At 36.4% G+C, this 15,238-nt stretch overlaps 1 pseudogene; it reads left to right on the top strand.

Annotated features, from left to right (window-relative positions):
- The window catches only part of LOC122446822, a 77,379-nt pseudogene extending 63,650 nt beyond the window's left edge, over window positions 1-13,729 (top strand).
- The last annotated feature ends 1,509 nt before the right edge of the window (window positions 13,730-15,238 follow it).

Below are 15,238 nucleotides of genomic sequence, written 5' to 3'. Positions count from 1 at the left end.
TTAAAATGTTAGCCGACCAGTAGAGTCCGACTCTCTGTGACCCCATGAACTGCAGCCCACCAGGCTCCTTTGTCCATGGAATTCTCCAGGCAAGAATACTGAGTAAGTTGCCTTTTCCTCCTCCAGGGGATCTTCCTGATCCAGGGATCCACCCAGGATCTCCTTCACTGCAGGCAGATTCTTTACCTTCTCAGCCACCAGGGAAGCCCCCACAGTGCTTTAGCTCTTCATATTTTCACATACTCAGAGCAATTCAGAAAAGATTCTTGGTCATCTCCATTAGGTTTACTGTGAGGCTAACATACATGTCCTTAAATGTTTTATTGTTTGCCACCGAAAGGAAGAGTATCATAAATGCATACTCTCAGGAGACTAAATTAGCTTCCACCTGCTTATGTTTCAGGAAGGCGAGCACGGGCTGGATGAACATAAGCTTCACACATGTCTGTCTGCCTTGCAGTCCTTGATCCCATCTCTCTTTGCATTAGTGCTACAGAACGCACCCTTCTCCAGCAAAGCCAAGCTTCATGGTGACGTGCCACAGATAGAAGGTATTGAGCTTAAATTATGGAAGGGAGATGTAGAACATTGACAGCTTAGCTTCCCACAGAATTGTTTTTGATTAAAATTGTAAAAGTCACTTTGTTTTAGTTGCTAAATCACGTCCAACTCTTTGCAACCCCAAGGACTGTAGCCCACCAGGCTCTTCCGTCCATGGGATTTCCTGGGCAAGATTACTGGAGTGGGTTGCCATTTCCTTCTCCACAAGTCACTGTATGACAGCATAATTACTGAAATGTATTATATGTGTGGAACCGCGTGGTCAGAGATTGTATGATACCTAAGGGGAGCTACCTGGCTTCATCATTTATGGATAAGCCTCATGGTGTTATTTTACAATATTTATTCTTCCTCTCCATTCTTAATCTAGAGCCTTTTTGTGGCTTTTTTTTTTCAGTGTGGTAAGTCAGAAGTGTTTTCTTTTATTAACAGAGCTGAATTAATAGTTACCAGGGCCAGTTCGTGAAGCTTTTTGTTTTCATTTTCTTTGTATTTTTTTCTTCCTCAGCTGTTTTGTGTTATTTTCAGTAGGGGAAATAAAGTGTAATTGCTGTTTCCTGCTGTGTCCTTGATAGGAATATAAGCATATGCAGCAGTTTTTTTTTCTTCCCCAGAAAAAAGAATATGATTTATTTTCAGGAATAAATGAAATTGATAGCAAAAGCCATTATTTTCTTAGCTCAGAGTCCAGCTAACCAGTAAGTGACTTTTGATCCATGGCACGTGGTAGCCCCAAAGCACCCAACCCCCAGGATAAATGGCTATAGACAAGCTATTATCAGTATGTATGAGGTTTTCAGATTTGTGAAATTATTCATATCTCTTCTGGGCTTCTAATAAACAGGAGTATAAAAGCAAGTGTTTTTAGTGTTACAATTTCTATATAAAGTAAACCGGGCCACCTGTAATCTCTGGGATATGAAGCAGTATATCCAACAATGCGTGAAGCATCACATAAAAATGGTATATACTGTAAGAATGCCAGTTTTACTTGGAAAATTGAGAATGGAAAGGGTAGAGTTAGTTTAATAATTTTTAATTATAATTATTGAGGAGAATGCAACTTCAGACTTAAAGATAAAACACAAAGTGCTCACAGCTGGCCACTTTAGGTTTCCCCCTTCACTCATTAAGGCACTTCGGCTGCCTAGGGACTTTCTAATTCCCTTTTTCTTTCTGTCTTACTGCAATGTTCTGCTACATCCACCGTAACAAAGTAGGTGAAACATAGTGCTTTAACATCAGATGCTTGTTGTCATGCAGTTCTGAAGGCGAGAGGTCTAAGATCAAGTTGTCAGCAGGGTTGGCTCCTTCTGAAGGCTGTGAGGGGAAAGCTCTTTCCTGCCTGTCCCCTAGCTTCCGGTGGCTTGCTGGTGATCTCTGGTACTCTGGCTTGTAAATGCATCCCCCCAATCTCTGCCTTCATCTTCACATTCTGTTCTGTGTGCGCGTGCGTGTCTCTATGCCCAAACTTCCCTTTATTATGAGACCAGTTATATTGCATTGAAAGTCCACGCTGTTCCAGTGGGACTTCTTATTATCTAATTTAATTACACCTGCAATAGTGCTATTTCCAAGTAAGATCATATTTTGAGGTCCTAGGGGTTAGGATTTCAACATACAAATTTTTAAGGGAGACACAGTTCACCCCATAGCATTTGCTATCATTCATTCACTTAGCAAATAATTCTTCAGTGTCACCCAAGGCCAAGCACATGCTAGAGATTAGACAGAAAAATTTCAAAACTACTTCACCATTCTGAACAGATGTTTATGTGGCCTTTCCTTGTGATTATGTCTTTATTATGTCAAAAATAATCTTAAATTCTCACTGACTTAATTTGACCTTCTGACTTTTAATAGTAGCTGTAAATGTTAATGTTATACTCACATGTAGGTTATAATACATTTACTATACATGAGGAAATACTATATCCATCTTTAGGGTCTGTCTATATAGCTGTGTCTATATGTCTGTCTCTATGCACATCTATATAATTTGGGATACAATTTATTACAAGTGAAGAGTTATTTGTTTTTCTCTTAAATAACGAAAATGCCACAACACTAGCTAATATGTATGCAAGGTACTATTTTGAACACTTCAGATGCACTCACAAAGAAAACAGCCAAAAATCTCTGCCATCATAGAGCTGACATTTTGGAGGGAAGGAAATACATTAAAGAATCATAGCAGCTGTTATTTTGCTGGATTTGGATACTTTTGGTAATTTTTAGACAATGAAATGCTAGCTTTTTGTCAGTCTATTGAAATGGCATTCTGAGGACTTTTCTGTATGTTCACAAGTTAGATGCTTAAATTTTTAAAACTCATTTTAAATAGAATAATACTTTGAGGTTCCTAAACCTCAAACTTATCATTCCGACTGCTTATCTTTTACAACTGAGTTATCCATGGTGTATTAGATGCTCAGTCATATCTGATTCTTTCCGACCCCATGGACTGTAGCCCGCCAGATTCCTCTGTCCATGGAATTCTTCAGGCAAGAATACTGGAGTGCGTAGCCATTCCCTTCTCCAGGGAATCTTCTCAACCCAGGGATCAAACTCCAGTCTACTGCATTGCAGGCGGATTCTTTACCATCTGAGCCCCCAGGGAACCCCTGAGTTATCCAAGTAATTGCTTATTTCTTGTTTTGCTTCTGTTGGACCTCGCTTTAAATCTTTGGACCTCACTTTTCCTATAATAAATCTTAACATTATCTATTTGACTCTCAACTCTTCCACTGTTTTTGAGTAATTTGTCATATTTCTGAAGGAATACTATGCATTCCATCGTAGTATCACAGATTGTGACCAATATGATATAATCCTATTTGAAATGATCAGATGTGCTTCGACATGATACAGAAATAGGTACAACTATCCCTCACTGTCCAAATCTGTTTGATTCCTAGGTTGAGATAATGATTCATGCAGAAATCTCAGAGTATGGGATACCATTTTACCTAAATTCATTTATTTGTGTATTATGATAGCAAGTAGAGACTTGAACTAACAAGGGACAACCTTTATCTGTCCTTAAGATATTGTTAAGTACCTTAGGAAGCATAGGAAGATAATACCACCTTAATTTTGTCTTTCAGCATTTTAAAGGTTATTTCATGTTTTCTTAAGTTTAATGATTATCATTAAGCCATTCATATGCTTTGAGAAAATGCTGCATCCTTCATTGTGTCTTTTTAGGGTGTTAACCTCTATGCAGGAGCTGTTGGGCCACTAGAAATTTCTCTTCAACAGTTAAGGAGCTGTTGGTAGCAGTCTTCGCTTAAGAGCCAGCTAAGACCTGGAATCTAATCTAATCTAATCTGTAGGATCATACATTTTATTGATATGTTCAAATTTGAAAATATACTAATGTATATTCATTATTTATTTACACAATTTTTAAAGTCATTTTTTTCAGTTTTCCCCCAAAACTTTTAAAGTTTGTATTTGAGACCCTGGTTATAATATTTATAATAATTTTTTAATTATTATTATTACATATAGCTTTATCTTACTGGTCACTGCTTTTAACACTTTATATTAACTTAATGTTTATCAAACTATGGAAAACTTTCTAAATAAAGCATTTAATATTGGAGATTAAATACTTAAGAATCCTGTTCAACTCAAGCTTTAGTGTATTTTAGGTTATTCTCTGGTATTAAACAATTTTTCCTGCTGTCAACCTATTAGTTTCTTACTCCATGAAGGAAATATCTTATTGTAGTTACTATTTATTAACATAAGCAGTCTGGTGGATTTACAACTATCTTTTTTTTTTTTAACCCAAATTCAAATCCATATTTTAACTGAGATCTTATTTTGGAGCAAATTTTTAAATAAAAAATGTTTTGCTTTTTACTGGCAAACTCTTTCATTTCAGTATTCGTTTACTAGATATTTAGTCTCATAAAATCTTAATTTTTTGAGATTTGTTAAATTTGTTCACATGCAAGAGAAATTTACAGCTGACCCTTAGACAGCAGGAGTTTGAGGTACATACATCCACTTATATATGGATAGTTTTCCGTAGTTAATATTGTAGTACTGCCTGGTCCATGGTTGGTTGAATTTGTGGGTGTGGAGGAATCTCTGACACAAAGGTCTGACTATAAGTTAGTTTAACCACTGATTGTGCAGGGATCAACTACATTTCATTTTTTTCTGAAAGTGATTTAATGTATTTTAGTTTTGTATTTGAAGTCTAGAATATGCTAAATAGGTATTAGGAGGCAGAACCTTACTTTTCTTCTGATCAGAGAGTTAACTTTCCAAACCGCCATTTTCTGCATGACTTATTTCACGTCTCTGTGTTTACAGTGACTGGGTTCCCTCGGCCTGTGTCACCTCTTAGGATGTGTCTACTATTATTGAAGTCGTGACAACTGGCACTGCTACTACAGCTTTATGACCACCAGCTGGAACACGAGGGTACAACCGGCTGGGAGAGGTTACTGTGGGTGGTCAGTCAGCTGTAAGTTACCACCTCCATGTTCATTGGGTACATCTCAGCTACTTGAATGGAAAATAGCTCACGATATTTAGCCTGGGAACTGAGGGACAAAATATAGTGAAATATTTTTTTTAAAAAATAACAAAACATAACTTGGTGTCATCTGTGGTAACTGTCTTCAGGAGAGATTTATACTTGTAGACATGTAGTTGCTTATCTGTGCTTATCTGCGTTTGTATTACTGCAGAAAGACCTGCCTGCTCCCTTAGTATCTAAAAGTGGCGGTGGATTGTAAACTACATCCAGACTTCTCATTTTTGAGGCTAAAATATATGGTGCCATGTGAGCCAAGCTTTTGTATGAAGTATCACCTCCATTGACTTAAGTCTTATTAACACCACACTTAGAACTCTGCCGTTAAGGTTCCATATATTTCATGACAATCTGTTAAAATGTAAGAAGTTTACAGAATATGAAGTTAAGACTTTTTCAAAGGGTCCCAAACAACTCCTTTGCGTTCTAATTTTACTGGTTGTGAAAAGCAGAAGAGATTGTTAGATTTGGATTGTTTCCAAAATTGGCAAGGAAACAGTAATTTATTTGTATCCCCTGCCGATTTTCCTTTCTTTCTTATTCAGGTTACCACAGCTTATAGAAATAGTTGGCAAATTTAATGTCACTTCAACTGCCTGTGTCCATGAATTCTCCAGATTTTTCTGGCGCCTTTGCCGGACATTTGGCCAAATTTTTACAAACACTAAGGTAAAAACTTGTATTTCATATTGTCTTATATGCAAGACATATAAACATGTAATGTGTTAATTAATGCTATGGCAGAGTAAGTAAAAGCAGGAACCCTTCCTTTATTCTGATTATCTTTTAATATCTTAGAAAACTATGATCATAAAAGAAAATTCTGGTCTGTAATATTCATATCTTTATTGATTTTCAGAAAATGATTTACCCAAAATTTAGTCTGTATCCACATTTAAATATAAGGTCTGCTCACTGTGGATGTCTCAGAGCTTTCCAGCAGAGAAAGTATCAGCTGGGGGACTCCACTGCAATTCCTTGAATGTGCTTCTTGTACTGAATCTACCAGAGATTCAGGAAGCCCCCGTTTCCTCTATATGCTTTGGTCAGAACTTCAGGTGATTGTGGGCTTCCCTGATAGCTCAGTCGGTAAAGAATCCACCTGCGATGCAGGAGACCCCAGTTCGATTCCTGTGTCGGAAGCTCTGCTGGAGAAGGGATAGGCTACCCACTCCAGTATTCTTGGACTTCCCTTGTGGCTCAGCTGATAGAGAATCCACCTGCAGTGTAGCAGATCTGGGTTCGGTCCCTGGATTGGGAAGATCCCCTGGAGAAGGGAAAGGCTACCCACTCCAGTATTCTGGCCTGGAGAACTCCATGGACTGTGTAGTCTATGGGGTCACTAACAGTCGGACACAACTGAGCAACTTTCACTTTCAGTGATTATAGAAACAAAGCAGCTTGTGTAGAATACTTGCTACAAGATAGAAGCTCTTGGAATAGAATGGACACTTGAGATAAATGCTGCATATTTCAATCACTGTCACCTTTGCCTAACCAGGTTATTTTGTTGTTTAAATATTAAAATTAGAAAGTCCTTAGGTCCTACTTTCTTCTTTAATCCTGTTAATCCATTTGTGTTCGTAACAGATTGTTGAGCCAGTTACTTAGAGCATTAACAAAACCTTATAAAGATGTAGTTGCTATATGTTAGTACATTTAAAAGGTAAAAATTTTGTGGCACCTCTTTACTGAGCCTGTAGTTTTTGAAACATTTAGAGCATGACAGTTTGGTATAGTGGACTGACAAAATTCAGAAAATGGGTTATGACTGTGTATCCTTGAATCAATCATTTAATGTATCTGTACTTAATCTTTTCATGTGTGAAATGAAATTTAACCCTGTACATCTGATGCTGTAGGTTAATCTTTTCACAGTGGTCTACATCTCAGTTTAAATGGAATTTGCAATTTAATATGCCTGACCTATTGATAGGAGGGCAAGAACCAGAGCTTAATGTTACTCTAGGGGAAACCAAATCATTGATTAACATCTAATTATTAAGTATAGTTGGACTTTACTGGGAATTACTATTGGCAAAAACTGTTTGACATCTCCGGAAGAAGTAACTGTTATTTATTTTACTTTTTCTTACAAAAGCAATTAGGAATTCACTTTAACACTTAAGTGGTTGACTTCAGAGGCCTGAAATCTTTGATGTTAAAAATGAAAATTGAAACAAGCTTTCCCTCTAACTTGAAACTTTAATGTTAAATTCTGTCTTTCATGTTTAAAATTAAATTTTAAAAAAGTTAAAGACTAAGCCAATGGATATAACATAAAGAGTATCTTACTCACTGAATATCCTAAATGAATCGAATTTCATTTTCATTCCTTTTATACACAACATTTTCTTTCAACAGTTTTAATCATATAATATCTGCCTAAGTATCCTTTCTATCATCAGGTTCGGTTTTGGGAGGTAGTAATTTCAAACACTTAAAGTCACCTTGGAAATGATTTTAATTTAATGAAGGAATCTTAAGGTCCTTCAGAAAACTTGCTGACCTAAATTGATTTTTAAAAAATTTTATCTCTAAAAAGATGTTGTTTTCAGAAACTTGACCATTCTTTTTTCCTATGGCTTTTAAGAACTGTTGTGTTTTTGACTACTTGAATCTTTAAAAATCAGTAGTAGTAGCAATGGTAGGAAACATCTTATTTAAACATTGACTGGTCTGTTGAACCGGAGACTTTCTGGATCTTTTCTTTGGGTTGCTTAGGTGAAACTTCAGTTCCAGGAGATTTTAAGGCTGTCTGAAGAAAATATTGGTGAGTTTGTGCATCATTATTTTTACAAACAATTAAGTCTCTTTACTCCAGAAAAATACTTTATCCATTTGTGCAATGAAAATTGCACAAATATACAACGCAAATTGTATAAATAAACTAACAAGTACAGTTGAAAAGGAAAATTTATACTCTGGAGTTCTTGGGTTTACAGCACTGCTACATCTAATATCCTTTCCACAGAGTAGTAGTAAGATTAATCTCTGTCAGTTTTATTGTAAATATCTACCTTCACTGTAATCAAATTGACCTAAGCCTGACCTTCTCAGACTGTGTACTTACTTGTACCCTTGGAGCTTTGAAGTGGTGCAATTGAAATACTAAAAAGGAAAAAATACAGAGCGTGTAATTCATAATTAGTTACTTAGAACTTTTAAAAATTAAAACAAGTATAACTGAATAGAATATAAGGTATACATATATTTTTTGTAATGAAACATGAGATTTTAAAGAAACTACAGGCTTTATTGGGCAGCTCCAGCCCCTCTGTTCATAGTTTTCAATTACTGTCTTAAGAAGTCTGGTTATAGCACCACGAACTCCTTTATGTGTGGATCTTAGGTCCCTGTGTATTTTTAGGATTGAATTTCTAGGAATGAATTGTGAAAAATATTAAGGACAAAAATGTATAGTCCCCGTGATTTGTATATTAACTTGGCTGTTTTGGATGTATAGGTAATTCTTATCTCAGTCTTACCTTAGTGATTTGATTTGAGTCATCTGGAAAACTCCATTTTTGTCTGTCCTCAGTGGTAATTAGAGAGTGAATAAATGATTCCTTTGAAGTTTGAAAATGTCAGTGAGTTGTGTTTTTTTTTTTTTGACAAATGCTTCCTAAAGTTTATATTTCATAGCTTTCTAATGGTTTAATTACTTGGAATTAAAAATTGGTATTATCTGTTTAGTTAATTATTCATTCTGATGATGATAGCTTTCAGAATTATTAGTTATGAGGTGATTATATACAGTCTATATGTATGAATTCAACCTAAGCTTATGTTTGTAGCCTCAGATTTACCTCTCAGCTACCATAGTCACACTTAGCCAACATCAGTACTCCCCAAAAGATAAAATGACTCTTGCCAAGAGAATAAAAAAATCCTAAAATAGTAATTGATATGAAAATAGATTCTTTTTTGGTGAAAATACCTTCAAGATGGTTAGATACATGCTTTTAACTGAATTCTGTATGTACTACTTTCTGAAAAGAATTTAAAGCCATGTAAGAATTGAAAAAAGTAATTTTTAAAAGTTTGAGTACATAAAAGCAAATGTAACGTGCTTCAAATAATGCCTAACATCAGTAAGTGAGAGCTGTTGGTGCTATAAATCACAACTGCCATATCATCTCTGGACCTGTTTTTAAAAAATCGTCTACACATGCTGCATAAGAAAATCTGATGTCTTAAAGTCGTCACAGGACACTCAGCTGTGGTTGGATGCTTTCCCCTCTCCCCAAGCTGTATTTAGCCTCCCTATTCCATGAAAATAGTCAGGGTTCTGTCTGGCTTCTGAAAAACCCCTGTACAGGATGGAGGAAGACCTCTGGAACTAGGCTAATACTAGAAACTAGGTCTCAATGTCTAGAAGCAGGTTAAATATATATCTAGGTGTCGCCTTTCAGCTGAATACCTTGATGTTTTACTGAATACTGCAAATTAGAAGCCTGAAAATTCATACAACATGCTTATACGGCCACTTGGGAAAGTGTTAAAGAAAGCTCTGATTTATGACTATGCAAATAACAGTATAGTATCTAATTTTGGTCATTAAAGTTTTTCCCGTTTATCAAAATTGTGTATGCTAATGGCTCTGAAAAGTATTCAGTTGCATTTTCACAACCACCAGTGGATATATATGTTTTGATCAAAGTATTTTTAAAGTAATGATAACATTTATTTGTAAGCCTTGTAACCAATTGTAATTTAAAATAAAATTTATACTATGACTTTGACTTTTTGCTTTACATTTAAAGCATACTCAGATATTTAAAATTATTTTTGTGATTTTTAGATTCCTCAGCAGGAAATGGGGTCCTCACTAAAGCTAATGTCCCCATTTATGCAACAGGAGTCCTTACGTGTTATATTCAGGTAAGGGAAAAATTCTTTGGCTGGAAAATGTAAAAGCCCTTTCTATTTAGAAAGATAGCTCATGTTATGTCTTTTAATGTGTTTAAAAGTGAAAATAATACCCATAAATGAGAAACAAATTTATTTATTCTTCTTATTCAATAAATAATTTATTGTAGAAAGCATATTTTAATAAGTCTCTTGAGGACTATTTCTGTTAAATAAAATTAGAGATTTTGTGCTTCTTGATATTTTGTTGAAAAGTGTTAGATTGTACTTATGTAGCAGTTTCTTTGTGTTTCATGATAATTTTTTCATTAATAAAGCACATGTGTTAGCTGAAGCACACTGCAAAATGCTATAACATACTGTTTCATCATTTTTAGCAAAGTATTTTGTGATCCCGAAACATGAAGGATTGTTATAACTCTTTTATTGCTCATGGTCTTTGCTCAGCTGGGCGTCTCTTCCGCTGTTCTTGCTGGTAGTCGCTGTGTGGCTGCGTTCACCTGGTTGGTTGGTGGGGCTCCTGGAAGCGTGGCTGGGCTTCAGTCCCCACGGTCTTAGGGCCTCTCTCTGTCTGCACATCCTGAGGAGCGGCAGAGCCAGACTCATTCTGTGCTAGCTTAGGGCTCCCAAAATTGTAAGAAACAGAATTTTCTAGGCTGCAGCCTAGGCTTTGGAATTAGCACATCACTACTACTGCATTCTGTTGGTTAAAGCAAGTCACAGGTCCAATCCAGATTGAAAAAAGAGGAAACTGAGCGAGAGCTTGACCCAGGAGGTGGTTCATTGGTGGTCACCAGTATAGCAGACCACCTCACTCTACATAGCATTGCTTTAAATTAACACGTTGTGTGTTAAGGCACATCAGTCGTTTTTAAGTGTGAGGCAGTCCCACCTGTGAGTTGAAACTATGGACTCAAGATAAAGCATTTTTAGAAATCATGACACAATAATTCCTATGTAGTATTTCCTGACCATTCCCCCCAATTAATCTGAATGTAATCCTAGGAAAACAATAAAATAAATCCAAGTTAAGTTTTAAAAAGGAACTAGAATGGGAAAATCAAAGAGGAAAATCTTTTTTCCCCAAATTTTCCACACTAATTCCTAACTTTTTTTGCTTTTTGAATTCAAAGTGTAGCCATTCATATTTATTGCACTCTTCTTCCAAAACAGATTTGAACCATCTTATAATATTAAACTGTAGTTCTACAATATCATAAGATATCTTGTAGTAGAAGCTCCAACTCAGTTAAAGTAGTGCAGTATTCTTTTAATGTTTCTACCCTAGTTTCTCAGACTACCTCATAATACAGATACACACAGGAGCTCTGTGTTTAGAATATTTTAAGTCATGTAAACTTAACAGATTGCATCCGCTGTTGTCCTTCAATTTGTGGAGATTAAGTCCTAGCACATTACCAGGCACAACAGCACGAATACTGTTTTCCTCTTTAATTTTGGAAGCTCTTGCAGCAGAATAACAAAGGTGATGTCAGTATTTTCCTCTCTCATTTTTAAGCTTGGGCAGTAAGTATGCTAAGTCTGTTGATTTTGACCATAAATAGTATTTTAAGGCATAATAAATATGAAATACATATTTTAAGGCTTGATAAAGTATGAAATACAAGGTTTGTCTCATAGTAGTCCCTCAGAATAGATTTACTGAATAAATCAATATAGACGTATTTTTTGAGTAACTGTGTGAAATCCAAATATCTAAAGAGATAAGAGGTTTGCTACTATTTACAAAATGAGAACTGAGTGGCTATCATAGATTGCCAGTGCTTAAGGAAGCACACGCCAGTGTTTTTCTTACTAAACAAAATTTTCTGTTAAGGTAAATTAACTGTCCTTGTTGCTTTGATAAACAAAGCCTATTTTGAATCAAGTACATAAGCAGTATTACTTGTTTTGAAATTTCAAAGTTGAGAAATCGTGTTGTAGTAAATTTTCAAATCAAAGAATTCATGCTCATTTAGCAGTATATTTTATAGCTGTTACTTCACAGTTAAGTTTTTTCAGATTTACAGTTTATTTTCCAAATTTTGTGGATCCTCTGATACAGTAAGCAACTAAAAATGAGTGAGGTTTCTGTTCCACCATAGCTCTGATGGTGGCTTGTCAGTATTTCTGTCCTTCACTAAGCAGACCAGCATATTATAAAACTGCTGTGTCCATCCTTTATTCATGGTGAGCATTACTTTGGTCAGTCCTTTATTTCTGCCTCACTCTAAGTTAACCTGACCATGTAGGAAAAGTTAGATGGTAACCCAGTCTTTGTCATGGATCTAGTGATGTATGTGCCTTTTTAATCACTCTGTCATGTCCAACTCTTTGTGACCCCATGGACTATAGCCTGCCAGGCTCCTCTGTCCATGGGATTTTTCAGGCAAGAATACTGGAGTGGCTTGCCGTTTCCTTCTCCAGGTGTCTTCCTGACCCAGGGATCAAACCTGCGTCTCCTCCATTGATTGGCAGGTGGATTCTTTACCACCGAGCCACCAGGAAATGTTGATACTGACATATATAGAAGCCATTTATTGTTGAGATAATATAGCCCTAAAGACAAAATATTTGACTCTAATTTATTATACATTTATTTTCTGATAGAATGTCAGATTCTTTCCCTTACAGATCGTGGCTAATTTAACGTACAATTATCTTTTTAACTTTTCTATTGAGCAGACTTGCTTTTTCTAACAAATTTCTTAGTAGTGTGCTATGTAAACAAAGAAAGAAAGAAATATTTTCTGATTATTAAAATAATGGTTTGTCAAAGAAAGCTTAAAAATAAAGGTAATTTTTTTTAATCAAAGGTGCGACTATTTTTTTTAAGGACATAATGGTCTGTATTTCAGCAACTGTGTGACTTCTCACCACTAATAATTTCTCAGATATCAATTTCTACTCTTAGGAGGATAACTGTTTTAGTGGCTTATATTTAAGTATTTAGAGCCAAAATTAAGGGGAAGTAAAACTGTTAAAATGAATTTTAATTTAAAAAAATACCCTTTTCATGTCTCAAACAGGAACTATCTCATCAAACTTTCTGCAGCGATGCAAGTACTCTGCGTCTGAGTTGTCCAGTGAGGAGACCACACATGGGTGTTAAACAGCTTGAACTGTAATCAGTGCAGCTCAGGAACTGAATCTTCGATTTTACTTCTCTTTAGTTTGAGTGTAAGTTACCACATGTGGTGAGTGACTGCCATATTTGACAGCTCAGGTCTAAATCTATGAATCAGAATAGTGTTTGTCCTCATACCATTGTGATCGTAGATATGCTTAATAAATATCTTTAGTTAAAATGCTTCCAAATCAGGATATATTCCCCTTATTTGATAAAATTTTCTAATTATAGATACGAAATGATGGTTTTTAAGTTCTACCTGATTGCTTGGAAATTCATTATCATTCTTTTTCATCTGTAGGAAGAAGACCGAAAGCTGTTGATTGGATTCTTAGAAGATGGAATGACCTTGCTTTCATTATCTCATGCTCCTCTTGATAGCCTGAAAGCTTCTTTTGTAGAACTGGGGTAAAAATAATAGCTTATAGATTTTAAAAGGTATAGAAAGTTTTAAAATTGGTTTTATAGACTACATATTTTTAGTCTAAATAAAGATTAGTATACACACCAAACTTCTTGATTTTTTACTTAAGATTTTTTTGTTCTTTTTTTTTTTGTATATTTTAATATTTTCTAATCAATACATTGTAATAAAAGAAGGAGGTAATGGATAGAGATGTGTCTTCTTTGAAGCAGCTGGAGGCATAAAATCAAGTACAAATTTGAAGAAAATTCAGTGGCCCCAGACTGGAAAAGGAGTCCCAGTGAAAGCCAGATCACTGGGCTCCCTTTTCCATTCCAGTTGATTTGCCTGGTTTACCACACAGTTGCACTCATCTCACTGGCAAAGTAATGCTCACAATTCTCCAAGCCAGGCTTCAACAGTACGTGAACCATGAACTTCCAGATGATCAAGCTGGTTTTAGAAAAGGCAGAGGAACCAGAGATCAAATTGCCAACATCCACTGGATCATCGAAAAAGCAAGAGAGTTCCAGAAAAATATCTATTAATGCTTTATTGACTATGCCAAAGCCATGGACTGTGTGGATCACAACAAACTCTGGAATATTCTTCAAGAGATGGGAATACCAGACCACCTGACCTGCCTCTTGAGAAACCTGTGTGCAGGTCAAGAAGTAACAGTTAGAACTGGACATGGAACAACAGACTGGTTCCAAAGCGGGAAAGAAGCACGTCAAGGCTGTATATTGTCACCCTGCTTATTTAACTTCTATGCAGAGTACATCATGAGAAAAACTGGGCTGGATGAAGCACAAGGGGAATCAAGATTGTGGGGATAAATATCAATAACCTCAGATATGCAGATGACATCACTCTCATGGCAGAAAGTGAAGAGGAAGTAAGCAGGCTCTTGATGAAAGTTGAAAGAGGAGAGTGAAAAAGTTGGCTTAAAGCTCAACATTCAGAAAACTAAGATCATGGCATCTGGTGCCATCACTTCATGGTAAATAGATGGGGAGACAGTGGAAACAGTGTCAGACTTTATTTTGGGGGGCTCCAAAATCACTGCAGCCATGAAATTAAAAGGCACTTACTCCTTGGAAGGAAAGTTATGACCAAACTGGGTAGCATATTAAAAACAGAGACATTACTTTGCCAACAAAGGTCCCTGTAGTCAAGGCTATGATTTTTCCAGTGGTTGTGTATGGATGTGAGAGTTGGACTGTGAAGAAAGCTGAGCACCGAAATATTGATGCTTTTGAACTGTGGTGTTGGAGAAGGCTCTTGAGAGTCCCTTGGACAGCAAGGAAAGGTAGAGCCACATCCACACATCTCTTGTGTACACTTTGCTCTGTTGGAGAGCTCTAGTGAGCCCAGCTCTGTCAGGAAAATTGTTGGCCTTAACGGAAAAACACCCAGTGTGTGAAACTGCATACCAGACCTAGGGTCTACAGGGCACCCATGTTGCTCGAGTGGGCCCTGAAGCACTGCAGACTAGCAAAAGCTTGAATATCCATCCAATTGCTCTTTTTGGACGTCTGACAGAGCTAGATTTGCTCCACCCATTGGCAGTGTGCAAGGAAGAGGGGCAAAGCCCCTCCCCAGAGGGACGTGTGCCTACATTGAGAGGAAAGGCCCCTTTGAAGAGCTGAGCTCAGGAAGGCACCCAGTCATGCCATACACACTCCTGCTACTTGCTTCTTCATTGGCAGTACTG

This window comes from Cervus canadensis, chromosome 8 (genome assembly GCF_019320065.1).
Source record: "Cervus canadensis isolate Bull #8, Minnesota chromosome 8, ASM1932006v1, whole genome shotgun sequence".
Taxonomy (NCBI): Eukaryota; Metazoa; Chordata; class Mammalia; order Artiodactyla; family Cervidae; genus Cervus; species Cervus canadensis.
The sequence above is the reverse complement of the archived record's forward strand: the minus strand, read 5'-3'. Positions and strand labels throughout refer to the sequence as shown.